At 35.2% G+C, this 26077-nt stretch overlaps 1 protein-coding gene and 1 non-coding gene across 2 annotated transcripts in view; both read left to right on the top strand.

Moving 5' to 3' along the window:
- The window catches only part of LOC131841037 (zinc finger protein 808), a 52312-nt gene that overhangs the window by 12178 nt on the left and 14057 nt on the right, over positions 1 to 26077 (top strand). The window lies entirely within an intron of this gene.
- Positions 14286 to 14357, top strand: Trnam-cau (transfer RNA methionine (anticodon CAU)). The gene has a single exon. It is a non-coding gene; the product is annotated as a tRNA-Met (tRNA).

Below are 26077 nucleotides of genomic sequence, written 5' to 3'. Positions count from 1 at the left end.
GTAAGAAGAAACTAGTCATCAATAGCAACATATATGCGAAATCTTATATAATATAAATTATCCGTGTAAGTAATATAGGTATACAGGTGTAGGTTATCACTTCCTATCAGCTTCAGCCATCAGCCTGGATGCCATACATTGTAATAACGTAAAATAAATTTGATGTGACTGTTTCCTGTGTAACGAAGAAATACTCAATTACAAAATACTTATGTAAGTTTGTACAGTTCTAATTAATATTAATTAAATTTCAAATTAGTTGCTTTGAGTGCTTTAACTAGATGTAACAAAGACTCGTTGAGTGGTACAATGGTGGTCTGTTGACAGTAAAGATATATACATGTAGCGCCATCTATTATCGATTTTCTGAAACTGAGCGTAGAGCCTATTTGCTATTGCTCTAATTCATACTCGATTTGCTCTCCTCGATTACGCAAAAACTATTTTTGACGAGTTTTATTTGAAAATCCTAAAAAAATATAATGTTAACAATTATTCTAAATTCAGATTTAGAATAATACTTAAGTAATTTTGATAACTTTTGGAATGATTTATATTTATGATTTTAACATGACTACCTATTCGAAATTTGAATTTGAGAATTCAAAATTGGAATGTTCGTTTCGAATAGTGTGTGGTGTGGTGTGGAGTAGTGTCAGTCTATGAGTGGAGTATCAGGGACGATTTTAATTATGATTTAAAACTGACAACAAATTCGAATTTTGAATTTGAAAATTCAAAATTGGAATGTCCTTTTCGAATAGTGTGTGGAGTAGTGTCAGTGTATGAGCGGAGTGTCAGAGGCGCGTTGCGTCGGCGGCTGACGCGGACGCGGCGCGGCGGCGGCGAGCGCTAATCGATGCGCGCCACTGCGCTGTCTTCCGACGGCGGCCATTACGCACCTTTATGGCCACCCAGCCCCCGTCCCCCGCGCCCGGCTCTAAGGCGGCACATGACGAATCAATATGCCGCCAACCGACTCAACACTTATTTATTTGACACGATTTATTAGCCGAATGCTTGTAAACTTTTATGTGCCCCTCTGTTCCATCCCCCCCACTTACCCGCGAGGGATGCTTTATGATGGACACGGCCGTGATAAAATTCTATGTTTCTGCTGCCGTCTACTTTTATTGGGACGGAACAGATGCTAAATTTAGGGGCTTCTAGCGGAGAAATTATACTCGCAGTTTACTAGTTAAAGTGTAGGAGACGACGAGACCGCTCGCCGTTTTTAACGTTAACTTTGTTACCTGGCAATAACAATTTCTTTTTGCAATTCGCTTCATTAATTACCGTTTTATTTTGCGAGCGGTGCAATTAACATTTGTTAGGTTTTTTGCGGTCGCTCTACGACCGCCGTAGAGACAAAATGTCGGCCGGAAATGTGTAAATTTTTCACAAATATTGCGGAAGGAAGGCAACGGCTTCCTGGCCTGTTTAGATGGTTTTTATGCTAATCGCCGAGATTTGCTGGGTTTTCTTTTAGCACAACAATTATTCACCGGGTGCGCTCGCCAGCGCCCTTAAGAAATTAGTGCTACGGTGACCAAGTTTTTATATAAATGATTTTTTTTTTCTGATTTTGATAGGCAGTATAGCCCAAAGTTTTAATTCCTAGATTTGGGTCTAAAAAAGTGATAAATTCGAATCTGATGCAGATTAAGTAACTATATTTACGACAAATTGATGTCATTAACATTCTTTCATGATTAAAAACCACCTCTACCAGAGATAAACTTCTTGCTTCTTCTTGACGAAATTCCATAGATTCTCCGTATGGAGGCTGGTCAATCTAGTAACAGAGAGGGAAAATCCGAGCAGTATCCGGGACTTGTGACCCGGGTGTAGGGTTAACAGGCCGCTTGTCGACGTACGTCAAAACTCACCTTCACCTCTCGTGTTTGTCTCCCTGCCCAGACAAATCTGCTAGGAGCTAGTGCATCTTCAGATACACGTTCTAGTATAGTACTTACTGCATTTCTAGACAGGCCAAGAATATGACAGTTAGCTGTCATGGTAAAATCTTGATATAAATATTATAGTTTATTTTTTACGAAATTTTATTTAATTAGATATCTCCAATACACTTTATATATTTTTATGTGTGTATACGTATGTATGTGTGTATGTGGGCATACATATATATATGTATATGTGTAATAAATAAATAATGACTTGCGATTGCAAAAGCTATATTCAAAAAAGATGAACCTTGATGTCGTACTCCATTTTATTTATTTGTATAAATAAATTAATGACACATATTTGTGAACATGTTGTGTGTGATTAGTAACAAACAAATATACTAGAGAACTAAATGTGCCAACTCAATGTTACCCTAGCATTAGCAGTTATTCTTTATGTCCTCCATGAATTGGACATTATGGTCTCCCTATCTTTGATAGACTCTATGCAGAATTAGTGATATACACCTCCCGGATTTTGTTTATAGGGCTCCGAGTACTTGCATTTTCAGTCTATTATAATACATCATTATTTTTTGGTGATCTCGATGATTATCATGAACTAGCTAACGCGGAACGTCTGCGTTTCATTTCCCCACGTTTTGCAATATTTTTCATTACAGCTCCGCTCCTATTGGTCGTAGCGTAATGTTATATAGTTTAAAGTCTTCCTCGATGAATGGACTATCCAACAAAGAAATAATTTTTCAATTCGAACCAGTAGTTCCTGAGATTAGCGCGTTCAAACAAACAAACAAATAAACTCTTCAGCTTTATAATATATATATATAAGTATAGATGTATAAAATTGATGAAAATTTTGTCGTCAGATAATAAATGATTGACAGTAAGCTGCAGTTGTTGTATGGACTTTCATTTACATACCTACCTATATTTATTTGTACTATTTTTATCAGCATTACCAACCATATTGTTTGCCATTCCAACGAATAGCAAATTCTCCACACAAGTAACATACTCCCTTATCTATATCTGAGTTTGTGGATTTCGACGGTGACCCGACCGTACGCAGTGAGTGAGCTAGTCGGCAGTTTCACTAATCTGATTTGGGATCGCGTCCTTGAAGATGCCTCGAAAGACCGTCTCTCGTACTGTGACATTTATTACAAACTAAATCTTTTATCGTTAATTTTGTGGAATATTCTAACCTCGTTGGACCCTAATCTTGTACATTACGTATAGAAAAAGAAATAATATTTATTCAAATAAACGCACTTTTGAATAGCAATAAATTTTTTATTCAATCACTCAATCAAAAAGCATACTCAATACAATAAGAGTAAGCAAGACATTTGCATGTTGGTCTTTTACATAATTGTCATTAAGTCTGCAAATACAATTTTTTTTATAAAAGAAGATACTAGAATAGTCCATATGCGAAAGAATTGACATAAAAACAAATAATTCATATTTTATTTTTAAAAAAGGAATGCAAAGTTATTCTTTTTTTTTTTGTTTTTTTTTCCACAGACTTTGAGTCCGTGCTCTTATTATATTAACCTTTTACATTTCAATTTAACTTAAATTATTTAAATAAATCAGTAAATCTATTTTGGTCCGGCCCCGTATAACAATTTTATGGATGTCAATATCTTAATATAAATAAAAGTAAAATTATTATAAAAATAACCAAAATTGAGTACAAATTTGTTAAGTCTGAATTGAATAACTAAATAATAATAATAATCTCAGGACAATTCACACAGCGCCATCTAGTTCCAAGTTAAGCTAGCTAAAGCTTGTGTTATGGGTACTAGATAACTAATACAAATACATTTTTTTTTCGTAAATACATACATATTATACATAGAAAACACCCAGATCGATACAAACAATCATACTCATGAATACAAATGTTTGTTCCGTGCGAGGAATCGAACCCGCGACCATCGGACGTAAAGCGGTGTGCTAGAACGCTAGACCACCGAGGTCGTCAAATAGATTAAATAATAAATACTAATTCATACTGTTTTTCAGGTTTCAGTCAATATATAGGTACATGGCAACGATCAGGTGTTATTCACTATTTAGTTGTAAAATGTAAAATTACTTATCACATTCCATTTTTTAAAATATGTTTTACTGTAGTACGACGCCTAGTCATTTCAAGAATGCACGGGAATATAAATTACGAGCAATATTCCTGAATGAATTGAGTTATTGGTAATTAGCTCGTAGATAAGCAATTAATGCTAAAAGCCTTTTGTATTGCATTCACTGCGCTATCATATCGTATTAATCCACCGAAGCAGATGTCTGTTCGATTTTTAAATTGGAAAAAATGGACGACTTCACTCAATACTGCCAACAAAATACATGGGAAATTTGAAAAAGGAACATCCTAATTCCAATAGTATGCAGCGGTTCGGTTCGAGACTGGGTTGCGTTCCGTTTCGCACACGTTTCGCACGTCGACATTGTAAGTTCGCTACGTTTCGTTCCACACTCGAATGCATAACAGACAAACAGGCTAATCCCGGCGTTATCGTAAATTGTCAGTTTATGACGTGCGGAACGGCCGCGGGGGGGGCGCCGCGGTGGGGGACGAAGAGTTTTCTAATTTCGCCCCCTGCGCCCGTTTTGATGCGCTAATTCGTGTAAGCAGTTTCTGAACGTGCTTGTTTCGAGTTCACTTCAATAAACAACCTGCAAATGTACAGTTGGCATTTCCTTAAGACTACAGCAATAAGGTTGTTATTCGTTCGGACGAGGCTGCCGGTCACTTGGCAAGGCTATCGTCGGCTTTTACATAGAGTTGCGCAATTTACATACATTTGTTTGTTTGGTTTTTAAATTGGGAATTAACTGTGTTAATCGTGAACTGTTGTTTTGTAAATGTACAATGATAATTTTGAATAATTTGTGTGCGGGTAACTTAAGAATTTTGTTAGACGCAATATTAATTTACAGGACTTATAGAAGAGTATCTGTGCCCGCGTGAAGTAGTCACCTTGGCCAAAAAATATTTCATATTCTAATCCAAAAAAGTTATCATCGTTGTAGCTACAAAAATGACGTTTTTTCAAACAAATGTTCATCCCCTATTTTATTTATAATTCTTTAAATGTCATATTTACTTATATTTCAATAAATAACAGCTCAAAAAATAAGTTTCAAGCTTCGAAAAATGACGATACTTCCATGCAATCTTTCATCTCCTCTTTCAACCCCTTACAACCCTTTTTCGGATTAAAAAGTAACCTATGTCCTTTCTCAGGTTCAGAGTTCTTTCTCAGAGTATCTGTGTACCAAATTTCATTTAAATTGGTTTAGTAGTTTGGCGTGAAAGCGAGACAGACAGACTCACTTTCGCATTTATAATACAAGTAAGAATTACTCATTGCTTATTCGCGTTTATATTAACTTTATTTGAAAGAAAGAGACAAAAAAAACCACCGCAAGAAAATTTAAACGCGCAACAACATGAAAGTTCTACTATTATACGCGGAGCAATATGTACAGACAGACAGACGGACGGGGCCGGTTAATATAACATTACGACGTATCAAAGCGGGCGCGCGATGCGATCGGCTGCGCGGGCGCATCAGCAATTAATACTCTTCATTTAATCGATTCCTTCAATTATTCCACCTTGATATATGTTAATCCTTTTCGGTCTCGGCCTCCCCGGGATATTGTTGGCTATAATTACGTGGGAGGCGACCTCTATTGACAAGTATTGATGTTTTTAATCTGATGTTGGATAAAGCATTAGTATGCGCCCGTACATTGATTTGTGGGCCGTGGCTCATTGCCTCGTAATTATTGGATTTCGGCGCTATTTTTATTGGCATCTCTCAGTCTTGATTTATCATTGGATAGAAATGTAGCTCCGTGGAGCTCCGTGTTGCGCGACTAGTGTTGCCAGACGTCCGGGTAAAGATGGACAGGGTTAGGCTTTTTGATGGCGTTATGGCGTATTGTATACTAGCTGTGCCCGCGATATCACCCCCGTTATATTTCAATAAAAAATAAAGCCTATATGTCATACGCCGGATAAAGATGGATGTAGTTAGGCTTTTTGATTGCGTTATGTATGGTGTATTGTATATATAGTGTTCACTTATTTGTTATTTATGTCTTCTTGTATGTAAGTTGTTATCGACGTAATATCGGCTCGTTAGCCATAGCTCCACGTCTTTACTCATTTGCGCAGGGAATCCCTTCCCTCTTGCGCACGGCGGTCCGTGTACGCTCGGCTCGAGACGATAGATAATAAACTGCTAGTGTTTCCACATACACTACATCTCTCTCCTTTTAAGTTTATTTTCTTTTCAAGCATGAATCAATCCACTCTATTAGGTATTTGTTCCTTGGAGGCATGTGTGCTACGTTACAACGATGGTGGACTCATTTTGACACTATACTGCCACACATAAGCCGAATGCCTCTAGTGCGATTGGCCTTTCCAGCGTAACCAGCACCGTGATTTTTCCTCCTCTTTTGAATATAAATTACATTTATATATTAACTCCAATTTACTCTGTGTTTCACATACTTCACCTTTCTTCTTTTATATTTGTTTTCATATAATCGTTATTCCACTTTGTTATTGTGTAATATTATGTAAGATTAGTATAAAGCACTTCTGAAAAAATGTTGTATGTTTATGACCAGAATATCTCTATCATAGTAGTCACTACTTTATATTTTGTAGGTTTAAGGTAAATACTTATATTTTTTTCCATTCTATCTGTCTCATGCAACGTGTTATTTACATGTAGTATTTTTCTTTATCATGTACATTTGAAAACTGATTATCTAAAACATAATCTGGAATTTCTTCAAAACTCCCCACTATTTATTATTATCATTCCATAAAATATTGATGGGTCCTGTGGTGGTATACCAGAATATTATTATTATATCAAGAGTTGCATCAACAATTGCAAACGACTTTCCACTATATTCTGTTTACACATCTGATATCAGTCCATGTAGTATTAATTGGGTATAACTATAACCATTCTTCATCGTACCAAAATTATCTCTCTTATCACCTGCTTTAATTTAGTGCTAAAATATTAGGAAAGGTTATCAGACCAGTCTTTGAGTGATCGACATATACCACATATATCACCACAGCGACTCTACGTACTCCAGCAATCGTCAATTATATTAGTTATAGAAATTATATTTTCGACCAAAATTAATTTGTGTCCTATGACTTTTGATTTATTATATTTTACTGAATCCGCTCCATTTCACTCCGATAATTAATATGCAATAAAACTGGCAATTTTTTATTACTTATATTCAACCGCAATTTAATGCAACATTCTATCAATTTACCTTTAATGAATAGGACACCATTCATCAATACACAATACAATGCTTGATGACCCCGCCAAAGACAATTTAACACAAACTGGACGTTAATACGCAATTTAATGCTTAACGACCCAGCCAACTTTAATGCAACCTGTCCGCCAATACGCAATTTAATGCTTGACGGCCCAGTCCAACGCAATTTAATGCAATCTGTCCATCAGTTCGCAATTTAATGCCTGATGGCCCAGCCAACGCAATTTAATGCAACCTGTCCATCAGTTCGCAATTTAATGCCTGATGGCCCAGCCAACGCAATTTAATGCAATCTGTCCATCAGTTCGCAATTTAATGCCTGATGGCCCAGCCAACGCAATTTAATGCAACCTGTCCGTCAATACGCAATTTAATGCTTGACGGCCCAGTCTACCTTACCTCTGTAGCTCCTTTTTTAGAATATCAATGCTATTGTCACCGTCATTATAACTCCATTGAACTTCTTAATTCATCCTCTTTAAGTATTGGTTATTAGTATTATGCTCATTGTTTTTCTTCCTTTGCTAATTTCTTTAAGGTCATCTGAGCCAATAGTCACTTTATAAGCAAATCATGAACTCCTGCAAAACACCAAATTTTATAATTATAGCACAATTAAACGCCACTCTTATCCATTTAATTTTCACAATATATACATTTATGACTACTAATATTAAACATATTTCAGATTTATTTACTCCACAAGAATGTCCAGTAAATAATTCTAATCTAAAGTATAGGAATACTAATAGTATCCTCAGAACTATTTTATTTTTCCAATAATGTATCGTTAGTAATTGTTACTATCATGCATCATGGTTTACATTATTATCTAGTAATAATAATAATAATTGTGCAGCCATAATATAACGCACCTCATTCACAATAATATACCTCGTATATAACGACTTCCTTGATTTAACTAATTCTTTGTAATCCCTTGGATTTTCCATAAGAATCGATGTAAAATATACCTTTACATTGCGACATTATTATTTTTTTTTTTTAATTTGGAAAAACACCTCATTCTAAGGAATTTTCTTAACCCAAAACCTTTATATAATGTTCCCACCAATGGTATGACTCTAACTCTACTTATCTCTTATCTCATAAAATGTGATTCATGTCAGGACATGTTTCGACGTACTTTTGTTCGTAGAACAATAATTGTTGTTCGATGGAAAGTAATGTAAAGTTTTGTAAACACTGCTGCTCGTCACTATTGTTAAAGATTCAAGTTGAAATGGCTTAGCAGGTTTTTTTTTTTTACCTTTTTATAACGAAGTTTAGACCAACGTACCTTCAACATAATAAATCTCAGTTCAACGAATTACTTGATATACTATATATATATATATTTTTCTTTTTTCGATTTGTTTTATCGAGGTTGCACTGTAGTACGTATGTAAAAGTTAAAACACGCTAATTTGTCTTTGGCTACCCTGCAATGCGGCCAAAGTATTTAGAACGACCAACACCAGTACTATTACGATAAACAAATACATGTATATATTTTACAAATACTACAATGAAGCAGGTATCATTTCCTATTAGCTATCTCAAAACTCAAAACCACATTAATACACTTATTTCGCGTATCGCGACACTACACAACTCCAGCCGCAACTGGATTAACTGTCAATTAAAAATGACTCCTCATCGCTCCAACATCCCCGTCACATTCATATAAAACAGCTGTCAGCGCTGTCTGCATGTGATCACAAAACAAATTCTAACTCCATTCCACAGCTACTAAATGCGGTACATTAATGCAATTATGGCTATTATTCCTATTATTTATTCAAGCTTCTTTAAATAAAGAATATTCATATTCTATTCCATGTTCCCGAAACTTCAAAGAATATAAAAACTTTTTTTTTTTCCACTCTAATAACCCCTTCACTCATCCGCATAATGCATTAGGCGAGTAGGTACAATAATTCAGAACTTAATAGTAGTTCTATTTCATGTAACCATTATTGTGCAATTTCTAATTTACTGGTATTTTTAAATTAGAGAGAATCTTAAATATGATTCCATAAAGACATACTCATCACCACTGTACTATACTATAGCTTATTATTAAAAGTTAATCACTGTCATTGCTGTAAAAATAATAGAATAATTCTATATACATAATTAGGTATCCTTTTTCTCGTTCTAGTGTTACTGACTATAGAAACCACACACCGCATACAGAAACAGCACCCCTGTACCTTACATCCGGCCATAACTAGCGACACACTTCCTCGCAATATAATAGTCGGCATCTCAACCTCTTGACTACGTTGTTTTTTGTTTTTCTTCAACAAATTCATTAGACACTAAATTCACCAAACCAAAAGATTGCCTTCTAAAGTGTAGATGCGCGCTTCATTTTAACACAAAGCACAAATTGTTAAATATATGCCAGACAAGTAGATAGGCACCTTGCACTACACAACATGTATAGTAGACCCCAACATAATATATCAAACTAATAATTAATCTCCATTTAAAACCTTCCTATGCAGAACAATTGCAATTCCCACCGGCATCCATTGGAATGCTCACTAATAATTATTATTTATAAATTATATAATCCATAAGCCAAATAAAAACATTTTAACCACACTACTTCGCGGCTCTGCTCGAATACCAGAATAAAATAGTCTGCAGGTATTCCGAACAACTCATCCGCATCGAAATGTATGGGACACTGTTACCCAGATACTTCAACACTTGCAATCAATTAAGGCAAATATAAATATTGTCCACCAAGCACTGCTCAAACCGTGTGTGTCACCCCACTTTAGATTTTACTATTGTTGTTTTGTATATAATACCCAACATCAGTACTATAATGCAGGTACAATTGTCAGCTCCCCATCATTTGTAATAATATCGTATCACTCGACAACATCGTAATATTATCCCTTACAAAATGTAATATTAGGTTATCATGTGATCCTTACAGTTAGAAAGAGGAACTTTAGACCACTTCCATTTGCAGCAATACCCTAAAAGAGAATAGTGACATTTGAACACTAGTCACCACATCTGTATAAATACAATAAGGCGGCCCTATTGCCAAAAGTAATTAAAGTGCATCGACACCTAGAAAAGATAAAGCAAAACAAACGTGTCGTCCGCACAGTGCTCTATTTTACTTCATACCCACAGGTCTATTGCATCACATAATATGATGTCCCACTAAACATCTCACCGTCACCGTCCTCTCATGAAACGAACATGCAGCGGCAACTACAATCATTACCGATTTTTTATTTCAACACGGAAATACGGAAGGGGAAATGGGATTGTTAAAATAATCCCACTACTAACAATGTATCACGCCAGAGGGACCTCCACGCGGCTCCCCCCAGAAACAATCGCGACAAATTAACACGAACCCACCACGACGGGCCTACCGATCCTATCCCCCCCCCGCTCATTCAACCATACTCCATCAGTGCCACGTCAGCGCAGGCAGTACAACATTATGAAATGAAATTCTTGTCTCGAATAGAAATATAGATATTTTCCATTCAACGCTGGTCCAGTTCCGGAGACAATTAAATTTCCACCGTAAAGAGACAAATTATATTTAACATTGTACCAATTTTCTTTTCTTTAATATAAATAAAATCCTGTTAACATGATAATTCATTGCATTACGTAGTTATATATCATTTTCTATTTAGTTTACTTTTTATTATATAACCTTATCTAGCTATCTAGCGTATATTGAATGCGTCTATATAATTTAGCTCTTAGGCATACATAGTGTTGGATTACAATCCAGTTCTGTACCGAACTACACGCTCCTAATTATATTATTATATTGACTGTAATCTGTTTTGTATGCTAATAAATAAATAAATTATCACACATTAAAAATAATAAATCACGGATATACGTAAACATATTACTACAATGATTATTAATACGACTATTCCTACCAGCTAGAGACACTATAGGTATAGCAAGTACAATTTATAATTAGGTACCTACTTACTTGGCGCAAATCGATCGTAAACCGATGTTACCCAGCTATTGTTTTTTCTGTATAGGTATATAATTCGCTCCCCGTGCGGCCCCACCATAATCCTTCTAAATTTGTAATTACTCCGTACCCGTAGGTATATGTATATCTTATTAAATGATTTTGTACTTATCTTTATTTATATCCATTTTGCCTCGTCGCCACATATAGTGTTCACTTATTTGTTATTTATGTCTTCTTGTATGTAAGTTGTTATCGACGTAATATCGGCTCGTTAGCCATAGCTCCACGTCTTTACTCCGCGGCGCTTGCGCAGGGAATCCCCTCCCTCTTGCGCACGGCGGTCCGTGTACGCTCGGCTCGAGACGATAGATAATAAACTGCTAGTGTTTCCACATACACTACAGTATACTATACGCGTTACATTTCAATAAAAAAATATAGCCTATGTATAATTCTGATGTATGAACTATATTACTGTAAAGTTTCATCAAAATCCGTTCAGTAGTCTTTGCGTGAAAGAGTAACAAACATCCTTACTTACAAACTTTCGCATTTATAATTTTTTTTTATTTGCGTATGTCCGTTTTGTCCGGCTTTTGTTAAGCTTATTACATTATTTTTATCGTAAAACAAATAATTATTTTCAATGTTTAACTTTTTTATTATGTATTGCTTTTTGGGGTAACAGCAGGTAAATAAGATTTATCTGTGTGATGAAGGACATTAGAATTTAAGAAGAATTTTAAAATGTTTATCTAGATTTTATTTTTGACTTGAAAAATCTTAATTCTACCTATTTTTTTATATTCTTTTCAAATTTGCCGTGGTAGCTATTGACATGTATAATTAGATAGTAATTTATGGGGCACGTTTTAATATGTCTGACCATAAAAGAATTATTTCCCATCTACCCGCTGCTCTTCAGTTTACCCGTGATAATGGCGGTTGAAACACTGCAGAAATATCGGGACCTCGATAAAAATAGAACATGTTAAGATCCCATTTTCTAACTATATGTATATTTTTTTTAACATATCTATTAATACTGTGATACAAAATCCTCGATAACGTACTGGTCTTTTCAGCTAAATATCCTGCCAAACTGGCCGGTCCATCCGGCCATTAGTTTTGTCAACCTGGCAACCCTAACCGCGAGATGCCTGTTTTTTTGTTTATTACCTCGCAATCCCCCGGGTATACCCAATACGTCATATTTCAATACGTTACGCGCCAGGACACATGATCACCTCCATTAAGACGCTCCGGCTCCCGACGGATTATCGTCAGCGCTCGAGTAATGAGATGGCGAAAATATTGGAAATAACATGCGCCAATAATAAGCGAATAATGGGCACCAGACGCAGCTGCGTCCAACAGCCGCTAGGGGCGCTGGCGTCGCGCGCACGTGTGAACGCGTGTGAATGATTAAATTTTATTGATTGTTTGTCCAAAATTATTGGAAATTTTATGGAGTTAGATTTCTTATTTCACTTCTCAAGTTCAATTTAAAGTCGATTTACAAATTAAAGACATTGGAAATTTGTTTGGTAAAATTTCTTATTTCATTTCGCAAGTTCAAATACAAGCCATTTTAATGTATTATTTTATATGAATAGAGAAGTAATGTAAACTATAGAATCGCATATAAAAAATATATTAGTAAAACACATTATTTTAAATCTAAATATTCTACATAGTATAATTATTACATTGAATGTATGAAAATGAGACCAATAATTTTTATGATTACAAACATGTTTAACAGATTTAAAAATTATACCACTTTCTTGTCAATGGGGTTATTAGACCCTATTACTAACAATCCTCATCCCCTCTGTGAAGACAATTATTTGAAGGAAATATATTTAATATGAGAATACTACTGAAGACAATAACTGTATGGGCTAAGTCCTTTTGTCTTTCCTGAAACAGGAAAAAAAATATGAGTTGTCATATCAAACCTAAGACAATGGCTGTATAGGCCGAGTTCTTTTGACTTTCCCTGTAACGGGAAAAACAAAAAAATATGGGTTATCAATTCGAACCGAAGACAGTGGCTGTATGGGCTGAATCCTTTTGCCTATCCCTAAAACGGGAAAACAGAAGAAAAAAAAATTGTATTGTCAAATCTGTCAAATGTATATTTAAAAAAAGAACACAATTCCCGCGCATTAGCGACTTGGCGCGAATATGATGGATTAACGTCACACGGGTGTTTTCTTTAAAAACTGAAGCCAACAAAATTGCAGCGAGCTAATATTGGTTGCCAATCATGTTGCTCAGTCAATTTTCAATTTCTCCGTTAATAAGCACGTCACCGCCTCGCCGGCGAACAATATGCCATGCCTTGTGTTTTTATTACGTTTCGTCGAGACGCCAGTACTTACTACTACCAAGCCAGTGGTACTATTACGTACATCTATAGATATAGAATAAGATTAAATTTAATAATTGATGATAATAATAATAATCTCAGGACAATTCACACAGTGCCATCTAGACCCAAGCTAAAACTTGTGTTATGGGTTAGATAACTGATATAAATACGTAGATTTTTATATGTATAAGTTATATTATTGTAAAGATTGAGTAGTTTTTGCGTGAAAGAGTAATAAACATCTATTCGTCCATACTCAAAAAATTTCGCGTTTATATATTAGTATGAAAGATTATCCAGTTATAATTATATAAAAAATAATTACTAATATAATATGTGACGTAATAGTTCATTCATTTGCAGATCTGTTTCGGAGCTGCCGATTTATTACAAATAAAATAAAATATTATAATAATGAATTTAGTGGTAAAAAAACATTTCATTTCTATTAATTAATTTATATTATTACAGCCAAGTAACTAGGTATATATGTTTTGCTATAAAATTTTATAAACTGTCATTACATCATAACCCTCTTTTTTTCTTTCTGTGTAATCGGAAAATATATTATCTAATGTTTATAAGCGGCTTGCGGAAAGTATACGGTAATTTCGAACATTCAAAATGTAGCAGAGTGGCGCAGTGGAAGCGTGCTGGGCCCATAACCCAGAGGTCCGTGGATCGAAACCACGCTCTGCTAACCACTTTTTTTTTGTTTTTTATAAATTTTTTTATTGTATTGTTCTTTTTTAATAATATTGTATATGTTTTAATACATTTACAACGTGTAAAAAATTTTGTTTAAGTATTTTTAAAATAGTTACTATTTATTTTATTTAGCCTCCTAAGTCTTTACTATATTTTTTATCAAAAGGGAGATATTTCAATTATAACTGTAACCATTTACAGTAAGAATTACGTAAATTTTTATGTCATTTAATTTTAACATCACTGCAGTAGAAAAAGTTTGGATAATATTCTCCTACTAGGAACATTAATAGGGTATTAAAATATTGACATTACTGCATTTTCGATCCGCATAATCAATATATATACACAACTAATAATTGCATACAAGTAACCACAATCCAAGAATCCCAGTTCCAACTCCATTAGGACCGCGTCCCTGGAGATTTATGTATAATTGAAATCTTCGAGTTCTGCCACTGTGTTGATTTATGTCCGAGTCACGTCCGCGGAGGGCCTTCGCTCACGGCAATCCAAGATGGCGAGTCAATAACAATAGACATTGTTTGGTTATGAATTGGTATTGGGAAGCATTAATTTTATATTTTGCCGCGGGGATGCAATATTAAATGCACGTTGCGTTCTGGTGGTATGATGTTGGTACTACTAGCGACATCTAGCGACGCCGAATATAATTAAAATAAGAATTCTGTTATTATAATCCTAATATTGTTAATATAGATAAGATATATCAATCCGGTATTGTTGCGTCAATAAAATGGTTTTATCAATCATTTGATTGTTAATTTCAATATTTTTTATTATTAAATTCAGAACACAGTAGATATCTACTAATACAATAGTATTATAGGTAGAATTAACATAAATAACAGATAGTGAACATAAAAGTAAAAATTTATCTTATATTAATGTTAAATATCAAAGTATAAACATTTGCTATTCTTATAATTTGACACAGTTCTGATATTTTTAATATTGCAATGAAAACTACTAGCGTAGCTACTAGCGCCATCTCTTGGTGCCTAATCGAAAAATCGATATTTTCTGTTTAATTAAATAACATTGCAATTCAAGTGTGCAATATACTGGTATCTAAAGAAACCAAGAATAATAGTTATCATTAGTAATAATAGATAACTAAATTTAAAACAGTTAAATTGTTATTACACAGTTTCGACTAGCTTCCTGCTCGGTAGTGACATCTAGTGAGAAATAGGAAAAACTGTTATCGATGGAACATTCACTTTGTAATTATTAGAATTTTTATCTAGTTTAGTTTTTTTTTAATTGATCTTTCATCCCTAATCTAGTTTTATTCTCTTGCGTTATGTAATTGTTTTTTTTTAATTGATTTTTTTTTCAACCCTTGTACCTAATTTACATAAAAACTACTCATGACACATTGTACGTTTATTCCACAAAACAAAATGGCCAATAAACTGAACGCTAACATTAAATATATTTAAAAGATACACAACGAGTATTTGTCGTTCAGATATTTTATTCTTTGTAAAATATCATATTCTATCTATTGCAAAGCAGAATAAATTAAAATGAATAAATAACCATCACCATCAATACAAATTTATTCCTAGAGAAATCTACGAAATAAAAAAAATGTGGATTCCAAGTCGTAACTGACAAAACGTCAGCCTGTACTACATATATAACGCACTCAATATAAATTGTATTACCGACCGATGTCATTTCATTAAGTGGTACCTGCATGAATAATTTTTATTATAAATCCACGGACACGGCTCTCGTTTCATATAAAAATAACATTATCATAACACTCAAACACTCGATTTTCAATTTTATTATTATGTACACAAGGTCTAAAATCGTACATTGATATTGTAGGACAGAACGATCATAACCGAACGTATCCATCGCCACAAATCCGTGTCAAGAATCGAACGGACTTAAAAATTCTACTGACAACCAATAAATAATATGTTTTCGTGTTATTATTTATTGGCCGCCGTGGGCAGGCTCGGTATAACGATGACGAATACAAGATACGTTTGTAAAAAACCCTTTTCGAGTTGACGCGTGATATATTCGTGCGCTCTCGCGTTATAAAGAACTCGGCGGGGTGCGCGTGCGCCGACCGCTGATTGGTTACAATAATGGCGCCGCGCGCGAACTCTCAATCTTCTAACTGGCGGTGTGACGTGGAGTAATGACTTCTGTAAGCTAAACCAATGACGGATATGCACCTTTGAACCTATTGTGAGTTGAACGCAGTTATTTGTCGAGTAAGCAGCTCTTTGTATGGAATCCTGGAGAGATTGTAATTTCGAACCGTATCCTTACTTGTATACGGGCGAAGACCAAAGTCCATCAGTGTAGGTTATTGCTGTTTTCAACATCCGTCTGCATATCTGAAGCTAAGTCAACTCGTAGTGTCATGGCGCAGAAAAAGAAAGAAAAAAAGACTCTAAAAGAAAACGCAACATACATTTTTGCGTTTCGTTTTAGAATATTTTTTTTTCTTATACTTCTTAGACTTAATAGTCTATGGAAAGCAAGAGCGTAACTAATATTTAAAAAAAGTGTCATGGCAATTATAAGTGATGTGTTTAAACATTGCAGATTGTAGCGTAAAAATAAGGTTGGCTTACACTAAATGTATCTCGAACAGCTTATACACATAAATTTTATTCGTCTATTCATCGTTACTAATCTTGATTATGACTATTGGTCTAGTAATATAGTTAACTATCAGATCGATCTTGACGCGGTCCCCCCGGAGACTGGGAACCTACGTGGACAATACACAGTTAATTTTATCGAATTAGGTGTTATTCTGCGGAAGTCCATTTCAATACTTAATGGATTTATATTATTTTGTTAAATTCCACTATATTTGATGACCTCGGTGGTCTAGCGGTCTAGCACACCGCTTTACGACCGATGGTCGCGGGTTCGATTCCTCACACGACACAAATATTTGTATTGATGAGTATGATTGTTTGTATCGGTCTGGGTGTTTTCTATGTATAATATGTATGTATTTACAAAAAAAAATATCTATGTATATGTATCAGTTATCTAGTACCCATAACACAAGCTTTAGCTAGCTTAACTTGGGTCTAGATGGCGCTGTGTGAATTGTTCTCACTCTCTATTGCATGAATATTTCTCACTTTACAAATATTTAGTGCGGAAAGTTGACTACCTTTACGACCTTCTCTAATGGTGAACAAATTCCAACCATTATTGAGTCTACTTCCACGACACGTGTTCCGCCTCTGAACGAGGCATCATCAGGCATTGAATAGAGTTCTAATATAGCTTGTCTTCGGTTTCAAACCAACCAATACCGCCGAACAGTGAACACTAGGCTTCCAAATGTTTATCTGTTATGCCCAATTTACACTCAGCCCGAGTTGGCAGGGAAGTGAGCAGCGCGAGAGTGTAAACACGAGTGGAAACACTTCCCATGCCATTGGCGCTGCCACTCGCGCTGCCCGGCGCTCCCTCGATTGTCGGTTTTTCGTGCGCGACTCAAAGGACTGGCAGCACGAGTGGCAGCATGTTTTTACATTCAGCCCTCTCGCTCAGTTGTCGCCCGGCAATATTTCCGGCAGCGCGAGTGGCAGGGGAAGCAGCTGAATGTAAACGTAGCATTAAATGTCTATGTACATGCGAAGATATGGCATATGATACACAGAAAAACTGCCAATGTCTTGCAGTGACTCTTCTTGTTATCAGTAGGTTAAAACTCTATATCATACACACAGAAAAACTGCCAATGTCTTGCAATGGCTCTTCCTGTTAGCAATAGGCTAAAACTCTAAACATATATCTATGTAATTGCGGTAGTATTTGTTTAATAGGTGTCATCGGCGGGCAGCCAGGTAATGCATCAGTCAATCCCCCGGGACACATACGTTGTCCGGCCGGACGGGCAACTTCCGCGCCCGGACGCCGCCAGATTGATGACTTTGGTGAATTTGGTTCGATTTTAATTGATTAAGCAGTAAACTTGGGGACGAGATGCGGGAACACGTGGGAATTGGGACCTCAGCCTGGTCAATGTTTCACACGTTTGAAGAACAAACATGTTATGGTTTGCGTACGGATGCTGTGTGGGAGACAACTGCTAGTTTCTATTTTAAATACCTCTCCAATCGACCAATTGTCCAATTACGATCGCCTGAGCCGAGATTCGAATCCCTATGCTTTCAGACTAAAGTCGTATCTCGTATATCCATCAGGAAGAAGTTGATCTATAAGTCCTTCCGCGGTTTTGGAGCGCCAACGGCACTCGCTCACAATTGTTCGGTGAAGCTGTAGAGCTACTTTACAGTACAAAGAGAACATGTGTTTTACCATATCAATGGCATACAAAATATAATATTGTATTAAATTACACCCACATAAACTAGGATCTCTCCTGTCAATAACACCAATCGAGTATTATTACAAAGAAAATCTTTCACTTTATAAAACTTCATTGTTTCACCATTCATGTAATTTTTTTATTTTTTAGGTCACCAACAAGGTTTACACAATAGAATAGAATAGAATAGAAAATCATTTATTCAAATAAACTTAATTTAAGCACTTTTGAATAGTCATAACAATTTGTTTTTTATCTACCACTCGTTCGGAAAGCTGTCTCATCACAAGAAGAACGAGCAAGAAACTTGTGTGTTGCTCTTTTAAATAATCCTTAAAAGAGCAACACACAAGTTTCTTGCTCAATTTTTCAATTACATTACAATCTGTTTATTATACTAAGCGCAACCTTAATTATAGACAACTACGACATTTACGTGACAAATTTGTGCTTACAATTAACAATTACTATTAATTTCTTTTAAATAATCCGCTACTGTAAATTTTTATACAAATATTTTCATTACAAAACTTTTATCCCTTTAAAACAATGTCTAACCAACAGAACCATGCTCTTGTAGATTTTCCAACTTTGCGAGAACCACCTGAATATATTTCATGAGTACGAGCATGTAATTCATCGTCATTGTTACCAATCACCTTAATGGCAATCCAATTAATATATTTCTTTCCTTCAATACTCAGCCGTATACCGTCAAAACGAAATATATATTAAGGAACAATTTAAATCCAACATTACGATCACAAAACGACCTAGCTTGGGAGGGAATCAATTATAATTTCCATTAGATGAAGGCGGGCCGGCTGATTTATTGCGGCTAAAAATTCACATTGCATACTCCATGGTGAGTACACGAGTACCCGAGTACCTGAGTACACCTGCATTGCATTACATACCTCGATATGCACGATCGATGTTAATTGCTTGTATTGTATTATTTTTTATAATCACATTCGTGTTCAAAACTGGTAGTGATTTCCGGCTTTTTCTAACATGTTCAGAACGTTTTTCCATAGGCCATAAATGGGGATCAACCTTAGATACAGTTAGAGGTAGACATCTTAAATGCTAGTGGCATGGTAACACATAGTAAGAAACCAAACAGTTGTATAATAGTGGTAGAACAAAGTTCTTCCTTGATTGTGTCCAGAAGATGCAGAGTGAATTGTAAGGATTACTTCTAAATAGTAAAACATCAGATATTTTCTTGAGCTCGGTTAAATCCCATTAAACCTCTACGTCTCCACTTAAATTACCCTGTATTCCTTCTTGCTATGTGACTTGATCCTTTGCATATGACATTGTTGTTTTGTACTTGCATATTTGTGTTTTTATATATTTATATATATTTTTTTTGTATGTAGTTAGTAATTATTTACTATTTAAGACGTAGTAGTCACATAATTGAAAATAAGCTTAAAAATATAATACAATAACTAAAATATATTATTAAAAGGGGTCCCTTTAGGCAACGTTCCGAAGATACTGTCAGCGTTCCCTCTTTGAATAGCTAGACTAATTCTTTGTCCGAGGTAGTTGCCAGCTCTTCGGTCTTCTGTGATGTCGACTAACCTTTTCGTTATTTCATTGAAAAGTCTTATAGCGTTAGGACCCCACGGACCAAGGGTCTCGACAACGAATGGGACAAAATCATATTCGGAGCATGTATATACGTATGTATATATTGCTTGTAATTTTTGTATAATTTTGTATTTATATTTATATATCTATGTATGTATATATTTTATATATAGTATAATGTGTGTTATTATCTAATATTTGTTGGTATTATTATCCTATACCTATTATTACCTTTATATATATATTCTTCCATTCTATTCATCCGTCAGCTACCACTTTTGTTGTATTTTCTCTACCTAAAGGTTGTCTGGAAGAGATTTCTTCTAGCGATAAGACCGCATTCTGTACATATCTCTTTTCTGTATAATTCTTATGTATTAATTCTATTGGTGCAATAAAGAGTTTATACATATATAAATATCAATTCAGTCACTACTAAAGTGTTGCCCTTATGTTAAGTTATATATTACATCTCAATTCTCCATACTGTACTAACTTCTACCGTTTACAGTAGTTTATTTGTACCCGTTAACTTTTTTCGACTGGATTTGAAAAGATACGAGCTAAATTTCGTCAGTCCATCTGGCTCGAAAGCATTCCGAACTGACGCTAGCTTTGAAATATCATAAGAGTCTGTAATAGACCTACATGAATAAAGATATTTTGAATTTGAATGTGATTAAATCAGTCGTAGTGATTAGAGCAGACCAGTCCCTACAAGCAGCACTCGTTCACGAGTATGACGTATGAGAACACTTCTACTGGTAATTCATTTGGTAAGAATTGGTAGGTATATATGTGTTAGGTGTGTTTGTTTAAAAAAAAGTGTACATTTCGCAGAGTTGACCAGACGGACAGTAGGCTATATTCGGCGTAGGCTATATTAGCTTATCTGATGGTAAACGGTTACCGTAGCCTATAATAGTAAGTACATATATACTAGCAGTTCCCGCGACTTCATCAGCGTGGAATTTAACTTTATTTTTCTAAAATAAAAGTAGCCTAAGTTACTCCTTATCACATCAGCTACCTGCCAGAAAAAGTCCCGTCAAAATCGGTCCAGCCATTTCAGAGATTAGCCGGAACAAACAGACCAACAGACAGACAGATAAAAATTGTAAAAAAAATATTTTGGTGTATGTACCGTATTTATAGTCATATGCATGTAAATGATGATAATAAAAATTCTAGTATTAATTCCTCTGAATCTCTTTTTACATTTTTTCTCAGCTTTTTTAATAATGTTGTAGTGAGAAATTTTAATATGCTGGTAAAGTCCATATTTCTAAAATCGTATTATTTAATACGATATGTATTAAATATTTAAAATTAAAAAAAAAAGTCTCCGATACCTAATAAAACAAAGCATGACTAAACGTCTAAGTCTATTGATTGCCGAACATTACTATTGTAGCGAGTCACCCTGTTTTGTATCAGTGACAGTTGCACTTGTCATTTTACTGGCTGGAATTAATAATCGTACTTTAGTAAACGGTTATTTCAATATTACAAACAGATACTCGAATTTTATATATACGTATAGATGTATAGATATATATGTTAGGTGTGTTTGTTTAAAAAAAAACGTGTACATTTCGTGGAGGTGACAAGGCGGCCAGCGGGGTGCAGCGGGGCGGCGCGATCGATGCAGACGTCGTTATTCGGGCGACAGCCTTTGACGACATCGCGGCCCCGTTCTGTTTGCAAACTATAGATGAATGCAACTTTTTCCTTTGACACCTTTTGTTTTTTTTTTTAACTAAATTAACTTAATTTTATTTATAATATCAGTTATTGTAGGTAGTATATATATAAATGTATGAAATAATTTCTTTTGCCTTTGACACCTTTTTTTTTAATATAATTTAATTTATAATACTAGTTATTGTAGGTAATATATAGATGTTTGACAAAATTTCTTTGCCACCTTTTCTTTTTTTAAATTAGAATTTGATTTGTGTTATGATAAGAGTTAGTCAGGTGATATACATATATATATAGATGTATGAACTTTTTCCTTTGCCACTTTTTTTTTTAACATATTTAGATTTATCGTGTCGTGTATAAAGAGCATGATGGAAGATCGCGGAAAGTGGCAAGAGCTCCACCGACAAGAGCGTAGCTCTTAAATTATGAAGGAATTAGATTTAATTTGCAACACCAGTTATGAATCATTGCTAACAATGTACCATGTCAGGTTGACATCCACGTGGTTCCCCCTGGAAACCATCGTGATAAATTCCTGGTGAATTTACCACGATGTGCTAACTGTGCCTACCTCATGGTCATCTTATCATCCTCCACTGGTGCTCCGCCAGCGTAAACCATTATCGCAGGCGCAGGTGGGTGTACCATTTCATTATCTATACATCTATACATATAAATAAAATTGGTGTCAGTTTGTAATATTGAAATAACCGTTTTTTACTACAAGAACATAAATAAAAAAAAAATTTTGGTATATGTACCAAAATAATTTTTTTTTCCTCTGAAATGGCTGGACCGATTTTGACGGGACTTTTATTGGCAGGTAGCTGATGTAATAAGGAGTAACTTCGGCTACGTTTTATTTTAGAAAAATAAAGTTAAATTCCACGCGGACGAAGTCGCGATTACAGCTGGTATATAATAAAATTATGACCATTTTCCTATTATATTTCAACTATATTTTAATTAATAATGTTTGTACATAAATACTAATAATTTTAGTTTGTACATAAATATAAATAATATATTTTAAATATTATATTATATGTATGTTAGTCTATAAGGTATTTATAATATGGGCCTAGTTGCCTGAAATAAATGAATAAATAAATAAATAAATAAAAGTCGTAATTTTTTTCTACCACTGTCAGTGACGAATTGGAAAGCGGCCGCGTCAGATATTGGGTCCGTCTGACAAGCTGACTTGTAGCCGACAGGCTAGTACCGTTCATGTGTGGTGGACAGTCACCACTTACCATCTGGTATTACTCCTCTATGTAACCTGTAAGTCCACCTCCATGGGCCCCCCATATTGGTTGTGCTTCATCCTGACCTTTTTTTTTTATTTATTTTATTTATGACCACGAATAATTGTTACAATCATACAATTTATTTATTTACATGTAATGGATTATGGTACAAATACACACATTTACAGGCGAAGACGGTATTCAAAGTAGTATACAAAAGTTATATAACAAGAATCTTAAATTAACTGTTTTATAATGATTATGTTTATTATCAACTAGCTGTACTCGCGACTTCGTCCGCGTGGAATTTAACAAAAAAGTTAATTAGAGAATGTTTCTAAAATAAAAGTAGCCTAACTTACTCCTCGTTACATCAGCTGCCTGCCAAGAAAGTCCCCTCAAAATCGGTCCAGACATTTCAGAGATTAGCCGGAACAAACAGACAGACCGACAAAATTGTAAAAAATGTGATTTTGGTGTATGTACCGTATTTATATTCATATGCATGTAGTAAAAAATGGTTATTTCAATATTACAGACAGGCACTACAATTTTATTTATATGTATACATGTATAGATTACTGTACACGTTTATGTATGCGTGCATATGTGTGTGTGTTTAGTATTAAAATAATAATTAAATATTTTGTTTTCACTACTCCAATGGAATCCATAATTTAAATTAATCTCCAAAATAAAATGGTCATAATATTTTTGATATGCACTGATTATGTCTAGTTGGATGTCTACGATGTCACTATATTCATTTCGTCCTTTCATCCTTTACTGGAGTCCCGTCAGGGTCGTTCCTTTAGATATTGTATACCACAATGTTGGCAATCAAGCATACGGCCCATCTTATGATAAACTGTTACAGCAGCTCATGAAATAGACTGCGTTGCAAACTCTGAAGAAGCTCTTATATACCCGTCTAGAGAATACCTCGATTTCGTTCCGTCTCAGTGGTTTAGCGGTTAAGCGCTCCGCGTCACTATCGATGGTCGCGGGTTCGACACCCCTCCGATCGATCCCCCGTCCAATTAAAACGGGGATCGAAATTACGACGGTCTGAGCCGAGGTTCGAACCCCTAGTGGTGCCCTCAGACTAAAGTCGTATCCGTCAGGCAGGAGTTGGCCTTCAGCCGCTCCATAAGTCCTTCCGCGGGTTTGGAGTGCCATCTGCACTCGCCCCCTAACGTCCGGTGAAGCTGTAAAGGCCAGCTGCGGCCAACAGCATTAGAGTAGTCCGAAAAAAAAAAAAGGGTTCGACATAATTTTTTTTCCATATCCAACCAATGCAGTTTACGAAACTGCTTGGGGGCAGAAATAAATAAAACAAATGTAAAATCCCACGCAAGTGATTTTCCTCCCCTCGTTAATTCAGACGTTATGGGTTCTAGATAACTAATACAAATACATACATACATTTTTTAGTAAATAGATCTTACTAATATTATAAACGCGATAGGTGTATGAATATTTGCTACTCTTCCACGGAAAAAGTACTGAACGAATTTTGATGAAACTTTACAGTAATTACAGCTTAAATATCAGAATAACAGCTAGGTAGACCTTGTGGAAATTGTCTACGTTTACATCAATCTAATCCAATTCAGACGCCAACCAGTTTGCTTTTCAAACTGTTTTTTATATTTCAAAATCAAAACGCGGAATTCTGTGACTGTGGATTTATGTTTGTTACTGTTTTACTCAAAAACTACTGAATTGATATTGACGAAACTTTACAATAATATAGTTTATACATGTATAAATTAATAAATAAACCGCCGGCACAGCTAGTAAATAATATACATAGAGAACACCCACACTACGAACAAACTTCAGAATGCAAATATAAACTTTTGCAACAACTGCTAGTCGCAAAAATTCAGTAAAATATTATATATGAACCCTACGAAACGTATATGTAAAAACTGTTCACGAGCAAAGAAAATTCTCGAAAAATCAATATGTCATAGAGACGACGTGTGAAAAACGGAAAAAGCGACAGACAGCCTACAATAATTAAAACTTCCACGAACGGCCGTGTAATGACAATAATGACATTAACGACACGCCACTGACAGCCCGGCCATTTGTCAGCTTTCATTTGTCAGCTGTCATTTGTCAGGTGTTTGTCAGGCGTTTGTCAGCCACAATGGTGTCAGGCGGCGCGGGGACGATTGACGCGTGTCACTGGAACCGGAGGACCTACTGTTGGTTCTCGAACGCGACGCGGCAGGATGTCGCGAGTAAATATCTTAAAAATATTATAATCGCGAAAGTTTATAAGCATGCATGTTTATTACTCTTTCACGCAAAAACTACTGAACGGATTTGGATGAAACTTTACAGTGATATAGCTCACAAGCTGATGCATAGTTCAGAATAACACATAGGTTATATTTTAATTTAACGCGTGTGAAATCGCGTGCACAGCTAGTAATAAATAAGTAAAAAAAAAATTGTCCCCAAGTATGGCACTAAGTTTAGCAAGTTTTTTTATATGGATGATAATGGAATGGTGCATCCGTCTGCGCTAACGGTTTACGCTGGCGGGGCACCAGTATTCCCAAACCTTTTTATGTCATAGACCCCTTGCCATATTTTTCGCTTTAGGGTAGACCCCCCCATTCTTACTTGGTGTTGATTTGTAAATTTCTAACTGTAGTAAAGTTTAGTGTTAAAAACATAAAGTAAAAACAACAAGACGTAGACCACTTGCAGTTTGTCATAGACCCCTTGGTGTTAAGATAGACCAATTTGGGAATCACTGATCTAAATTCCCGAACTATCTAGGTC

The sequence above is a fragment of the Achroia grisella genome, unplaced genomic scaffold (genome assembly GCF_030625045.1).
Source record: "Achroia grisella isolate CSIRO2021 unplaced genomic scaffold, CSIRO_AGI_Agris_v1 utg157, whole genome shotgun sequence".
Taxonomy (NCBI): Eukaryota; Metazoa; Arthropoda; class Insecta; order Lepidoptera; family Pyralidae; genus Achroia; species Achroia grisella.
Note: the sequence above shows the minus strand (reverse complement) of the source record. Positions and strands in the feature narration are given on the sequence as shown.